Genomic DNA, 7,932 nt, shown 5'->3' on the forward strand with positions numbered 1-7,932 from the left:
TGGCCAATGTTTATAAGCAAGTTTTGGACCTGCCATACATGCCGTTATTTGCATGGCCCTGGGCACTGCAGAAAGACTGTTGGTTAAAGCCTACAGGTTTTAAATGCTTGAAGTAGGTGTAGTTGGAAATAATTTGCATGTAGCCTATCTATGTACATCTTTGTGTTCCTTACTTGTGAGTCAGTTCCTGCCAGTGGTGACTTCTCTAAGACTGCAAGGGAAGCTCAGCTTCCCCTAAAATGTCCAAAATTAAATGGTCAAATATGTACAGTTGTGTTAACATTTCATTGACTACAAATGCGTTAGAACACGTATATCTCGAAGACGAGTTCGTTCAGAATCAGCTAATTATCACAAATCGACTCGATTTTCTTAACTTAACTCATACATTCCCGTAGCGTCAATGCATTTGCCCGCAGAAGCTGAGCGTCTCTTCACTTCTATGGGACTGCGTTGAGGTTTTTTTTTTAATGCTCCGAAACTCGCCGGTCATTGGATAAATGCCTCGATTTTGTCCCGCCCCCGGACGCTGAGCGTCTCTGGGGGTGAATGGGGCTGTGGGCGGGTGTGGACGCTGAGCTTCTGCAAGATGATTGGAGGATCAGTGGAAAGGCTGAATCCCGTTTTGATTGACAGTTCGTTTGAAAAGAACTCAAACTCAAAAGAAGCTTTACTGGCATGACAAATAGGGACATTCGTATTGCCAAAGCAATACACTTCATTAGTCACTTAATCACTAGGAGCTTCAGTCCCATCGCGGATTTTGCGAGTGAAGTCGAAAGACAAACTGCAACCCATTTCAGGCCATTTTCTTGTAAAAGGAACAGAGGGCAGAATTTATGTGTAAATAAATTGACAAATTTTATGATGTAAGCCGACAATGAGCTTCCCCTCTTTGAAAGACCAGCAGCCGCCACTGGTTCCTGCTATTTATATGCTGAAACCTCTAACTGTTTCCTTTTAACACCACTGTTTATTCTTCATTCTTTTAATGAACCAAAGTATTTATTGGGTTTTAATGACCAAAAATACAAACTTTTCACTTTAAAATGTATAACCATTAATAAGTTGTTTTCCATATGGTAGTTCAGAATATGTCTGTGTTGATGTTAGATCCACTTTATTCAATGTTATTCTTTTCAAATATAATGTAGTAAATAATAAACTATTTTAGTTGTTGTTATACCTTTTTAATTTGTAACAATACATTCTGCTTTTATACTTTTTTTTGGCTGTGCTATCTTACACTTTGTACTTCTTCCCTGTCATCTTGTTCTTAATTGTAATGTTATGACTGATTGACACTGCAGCACTTTCAAGGTCACATCCTTTTTTTCTACTTTAACAAGACATTACGAAAATAATTTCACTTCACATATTCTTCACATGACAACAAAAAACACGTGGAAAATATAATGGATCAGGTAGTGCCTTCCTACTAAAGCTCTAGGTGAAGCCATGCGAGAATTAAAGTGTGATAAAAAACTTAAAAGTAATGTTGTTCTCACTGCTTTAATCTGAATATGTCTGAATTAATATTGTAATATACACTGATGAGCCAAAATATTAGAATATACAGTGTATCACAAAAGTGAGTACACCCCTCACATTTCTGCAAATATTTCATTATATCTTTTCATGGGACAACACTATAGACATGAAACTTGGATATAATTTAGAGTAGTCAGTGTACAGCTTGTATAGCAGTGTACATTTACTGTCTTCTGAAAATAACTCAACACACAGCCATTAATGTCTAAATGGCTGGCAACATAAGTGAGTACACCCCACAGTGAACATGTCCAAATTGTGCCCAAATGTGTCGTTGTCCCTCCCTGGTGTCATGTGTCAAGGTCCCAGGTGTAAATGGGGAGCAGGGCTGTTAAATTTGGTGTTTTGGGTACAATTCTCTCATACTGGCCACTGGATATTCAACATGGCACCTCATGGCAAAGAACTCTCTGAGGATGTGAGAAATAGAATTGTTGCTCTCCACAAAGATGGCCTGGGCTATAAGAAGATTGCTAACACCCTGAAACTGAGCTACAGCATGGTGGCCAAGGTCATACAGCGGTTTTCCAGGACAGGTTCCACTCGGAACAGGCTTCGCCAGGGTCGACCAAAGAAGTTGAGTCCACGTGTTCGGCGTCACATCCAGAGGTTGGCTTTAAAAAATAGACACATGAGTGCTGCCAGCATTGCTGCAGAGGTTGAAGACGTGGGAGGTCAGCCTGTCAGTGCTCAGACCATACGCCGCACACTGCATCAACTTGGTCTGCATGGTCGTCATCCCAGAAGGAAGCTGACGCACAAGAAAGCCCGCAAACAGTTTGCTGAAGACAAGCAGTCCAAGAACATGGATTACTGGAATGCCCTGTGGTCTGACGAGACCAAGATAAACTTGTTTGGCTCAGATGGTGTCCAGCATGTGTGGCGGCGCCCTGGTGAGAAGTACCAAGACAACTGTATCTTGCCTACAGTCAAGCATGGTGGTGGTAGCATCATGGTCTTGGGCTGCATGAGTGTTGCTGGCACTGGGGAGCTGCAGTTCATTGAGGGAAACATGAATTCCAACATGTACTGTGACATTCTGAAACAGAGCATGATCCCCTCCCTTCGAAAACTGGGCCTCATGGCAGTTTTCCAACAGGATAACGACCCCAAACACAACCTCCAAGATGACAACTGCCTTGCTGAGGAAGCTGAAGGTAAAGGTGATGGACTAAACCCAATTGAGCACCTGTGGCGCATCCTCAAGTGGAAGGTGGAGGAGTTCAAGGTGTCTAACATCCACCAGCTCCGTGATGTCATCATGGAGGAGTGGAAGAGGATTCCAGTAGCAACCTGTGCAGCTCTGGTGAATTCCATGCCCAGGAGGGTTAAGGCAGTGCTGGATAATAATGGTGGTCACACAAAATATTGACACTTTGGGCACAATTTGGACATGTTCACTGTGGGGTGTACTCACTTATGTTGCCAGCCATTTAGACATTAATGGCTGTGTGTTGAGTTATTTTCAGAAGACAGTAAATCTACACTGCTATACAAGTTGTACACTGACTACTCTAAGTTATATCCAAGTTTTATTTCTATAGTGTTGTCCCATGAAAAGATATAATAAAATATTTGCATAAATGTGAGGGGTGTACTCACTTTTGTGATACACTGTATATTGAATATGGGATATATTAAATATTGGGCTGATGGTAGTTACTCAAAGCTCATGAGCTAAATGCAACAAATATAATAAGGCAACAAAACTGAGTGCTTTTGATAAGGACCAAATCATAGTGGCCAGCCAGGGTTGACCTAACTCCAAAAACAGAAGGTGGTGCTCAGGCAGCCATGGTGAGTACCAACCGACAGTGGTCCAAAGCGGACAAGCCACTAACCAGCGACAAGTTGTTGGGAAGCCAAGACTCATTTATACCAAATGACATAAAGAGGTTGGTGTCTGGAATACACCAATAGAAGGGCTACTGTGACTATTACATTGGTTTTGAGATAAATGTGTCACAACAGACAGCGCCCTTCTCTGTATGGTGCTGTGTAGTCACAGGCCAGTCAAAGTGCTCATGTTAACTTCTGTTCACAGTAGAAAGCACCTACAGTGGGCACGCAGATATACAAAAATGGACATTGGAGTAAAATAAGAAGTTTGAATAGTCCTGTTTTCTTTAAAATCATGTGGACAATCGGGCAAGTGTGAATGAGTTACCAAATTTATGGAGGCTACACTTTTTATACCATGTTTGCTCAACATACTGAAAATAATTTTTGGCCTAATATCTTGATAAAGAATTTGAAAGGAAGAAAACCAAGAAGCAGCAGAATTGTTTTTGAATCTAAACTAACACTGTTGCTTGCTTAATTTTACAATTTCTTTGGTATATGTTGTCCATCCTATTTTTTGGAATTTTGTGTTAAGCGTTTGACTGGCATGAGTAAACTATGACTTCAGGTCATCCAGTATTTTTAAGTGAATAACAACACCCCCCCCCCCCCCCCCCCATCCCCCCAATGAAGATTGGTATAGAGAGTCATGCCCTGATATCTAACCCCAGGCCTTGAAAATTAAACACCTGGTTGTAGCTAATTTTTGGCTTTTAATTTTCCATAAGCCTTTTTCCATATATAGTGGTACATAAACATTTCACATCAACCCATGCTTTCATCTACACAACATGTTTTAGGAATGTCTCTGCTTCCTGCTGGTTTTAGTATAATTTAATAATTTTTCGGCTATTAACACCTTTCAACTTTCTGCAAAAACAGTCAGTGCCTTACAATGGCCAAAAGTATGTGGACATTGTAACATAAGCATAATGCACATCAAATTTTACAACCAGTCATACAGCCCCTTCAAAATACAACCTCCACTCTTATGGGAACAAAATTTGTGCCAATTTAGTAAAAATAACTTTAGTGGTTATGCACTGGCTTGCGATTACATCACTATCCCAAAAATCATTTTAGCTGTTCACATACATTTAGCCATATAGTGTATATCAGCTTGACTTACACTATTTACACTATTTAAGTGCAACCATTATTCAAAGCAAAGTAGTTTTTTGTAAAAATACATTACTATGAAATACGCTTTTTAAACATAAAAATGTCACTATTAAAAGCAATAAAAGACACTTCCATACAAACATAATACTTTTAGTACTATTGTACATAGTACTTTAAAGGCTACAATTAAAGAATAAACATAAGCAATGTCAAAGAACACACACACAACAATCCAATTTCAATCTTCACTGTGTTTAATACCAGGACATTTGTGTATAAAAATGACTTCATCGTCTAAAAAAATAAGGATTACACTAAATCCTAAAAGAATTGTTGCCCTTGAGAGAAAACAGTTATTTTTGAAGATTACTTAAGGCAACCCCAGTTATCACATGAAGGAAAATCCAAGATATGTGCTCACTGCTTGTTGCTGCAGTAGCAATTATAATAAAAACATCACCTGATGCTATAAATGGTGTATTTTTAAAAGTTGAGGAGCTGAAGTAAAACTGCTTAAAAAAGATTTACCAGATTAAATCCACAGTCGACTGAGAATTGTTGCAAATACATTCTAAATTCTAAACCAATCCATGTCAGGTACAGCCAGCTACTTAGTAAAAGGTACTCAGGTTACAACCTGGTCTTGTTCATTCTTGGTTTAATGGCAGCTTCATGCCTGTTTGAACATGCTGCTTGTTATTTACAAATCTTAATGTATTTAGTGAGCACAGGACACACACAGAAGCTGCCCACTGTTTAGTTCTTTTCATTCTCTTGATCAGAAAGTTTACACATTAATTGGCCCTAAAATGTGAGTTAAATCCACCTCGATGCACTACAAAATGCATTTTAATTCCATTATAGCTGCAAATAAACTGACCATAATGTAACTAACATCCTATTAAACTTTCAACTGATTATAACCTTATGTAAAATTATTACATAAACTATGTTTATTACTACAAAAACATAAAAACAATATATGCTGTTTTATTAATTCTGCAAGAAAGGTGTAAGGTCATGCTGTCAATTTATTTTCTTCATGAGATACCCTATGAAAATACAGTGGGGCCAAAAAGTATTTAGTCAGCCACTGTGCAAGTTCTCCTACTTAGAAAGATGAGAGAGGTCTGTAATTTTCATCATAGGTACACTTCAACTATGAGAGACAAAATGAGAAAAAAAAATCCATTGTAGGATTTTTAAAGAATTTATTTGTAAATTATGGTGGAAAATAAGTATTTGGTCACCCACAAACAAGAAAGATTTCTGGCTCTCACAGACCTGTAACTTCTTTTTTAAGAAGCTCTTCTGTCCTCCACTCGTTACCTGTATTAATGGCACCTGTTTGACCTCGTTATCTGTATAAAAGACACCTGTCCACAGCCTCAAACAGTCAGACTCCAAACTCAACCATGGCCAAGACCAAAGAGCTGTCGAAGGACACCAGGAAGAAAATTGTAGACATGCACCAGGCTGGGAAGAGTGAATCTACAATAGGCAAGCAGGTTGGTGTGAATAAATCAACTGTGGGAGCAATTGTAAGAAAATGGAAGACATACAAGACCATTGATAATCTCCCTCGATCTGGGGCCCCACGCAAGATCTCATCCCGTGGGGTCAAAATGATCATGAGAACGGTGAGCAAAAATCCCAGAACTACACGGAGGGACCTGATGAATGACCTGCAGAGAGCTGGGACCAAAGTAACAAAGGCTACCATCAGTAACACACTACGCCAAGAGGGACTCAAATCCTGCAGTGCCAGGCGTGTCCCCCTGCTTAAGCCAGTACATGTCCAGGCCCTTCTGAAGTTTGCCAGAGAGCATATGGATGATCCAGAAGAGGATTGGGAGAATATCATGTGGTCAGATGAAACCAAAATGGAACTTTTTGGTAAAAACTCAACTCGTGTTTGGAGGAAGAAGAATGCTGAGTTGCATCCCAAGAACACCATACCTACTGTGAAGCACCAAATACTTATTTTCCACCATAATTTACAAATAAATTCTTTAAAAATCCTACAATGTGATTTCCTGGATTTTTTTTTCTCATTTTGTCTCTCATAGTTGAAGTGTACCTATGATGAAAATTACAGACCTCTCTCATCTTTCTAAGTAGGAGAACTTGCACAATCAGTGGCTGACTAAATACTTTTTGGCCCCACTGTAAACAGACTTTGTTTATTTTCACAAATACTACTGACCATACAGTCCTTTATTTGCATATTTCTTCCTATACACTGCATAATATCATTAAACGATTCAATGAATCTGAAAGGAATTTTAATGCAAAATGCTCAACACTTGTGATCTCTGATCCCTCAGACGGCAGTGCATCAAGAACCGTCATTCATCAATAGCTGATAAAACGACATAGGCAAGATACTACTTTGGCAAATATTTATTAAGCTCTACAATACAGAGTTACATTCACAAATGCCACTTAAAACTGTACTGATGTTATAAGTTAATAATGTCCAGAAGTGGCGTCGATTCTCTGGGCTCAAAGGCATCTGGGATGGGCCATCACACAGTGAGGAAACGTGATGTATTATGTAGTATTTTAGATCTTTTTTGGACGAATTGTGTACTAGACGAAAAGGGTCAACCAGATCAACCAGACAGCAACAAGCAACAAGTCCAAAAACCAAGGAGTTTCACTTCTGACGGCAGTTTTAGTGCCGAAATGTACATTATAATTTTGGTGCAACATTTGTTGTGTTGTGAGAAAAATTGGCAACATTACAAATTGGTAAATGCTTTACCGTTCCAGCTTTTTTATGTTTTACAGGCCTAAAATGCAGGAATGGATGTATATTAACAAATCAAATAAAGTTGACCAGACACAAATGAAATATATTTGGTTCATACTGTCTGCAATGAAAAAATGTCAAAGTGTAGGAAACACTGTTTTTTAGTTTGCATTTTCCATATTGTCCCAACTTTTTCTGATTTGAGGTTGTATATTTTAAAATAACTTAAATGCACCACACATTTGGGTATGTTGTTACCTTCTTGCTTTTGGCCTTTTGTGTGAGTGCTAGGCCATAGGTACCCAATGCATCAATATACTGGGAACAGCTCTACCACTGAGGTTGCTTTCTTTGTTTAATTTTCATGCACTCCCTTCTTCAGCGCTGTCCAAACTTGGTTTTGTTGCTTCTAAAAGTTTTTACATCTTAGAAAGAGCAGATTGTTGGCCTGAGCAGCTCTAGCAAAGCAGTTTGCTAAACTGAAAGTTACTGAGTTCTTTGGTATTACTGATTCTAACTTATCAATTTACCTTGTTCATTGAGATTGCATGTCAGTGTGCTTAATTTAATGCATAAGTTAGAACTATATTAGAACCCACCATCTGGAAATTTGTATTCTGCAACCAGTAGTGGACAGCCAAAAGCAATGCTAATTATTAACT

This window comes from Trichomycterus rosablanca, chromosome 5, assembly GCF_030014385.1.
Source record: "Trichomycterus rosablanca isolate fTriRos1 chromosome 5, fTriRos1.hap1, whole genome shotgun sequence".
In the NCBI taxonomy this organism is placed as follows: Eukaryota; Metazoa; Chordata; class Actinopteri; order Siluriformes; family Trichomycteridae; genus Trichomycterus; species Trichomycterus rosablanca.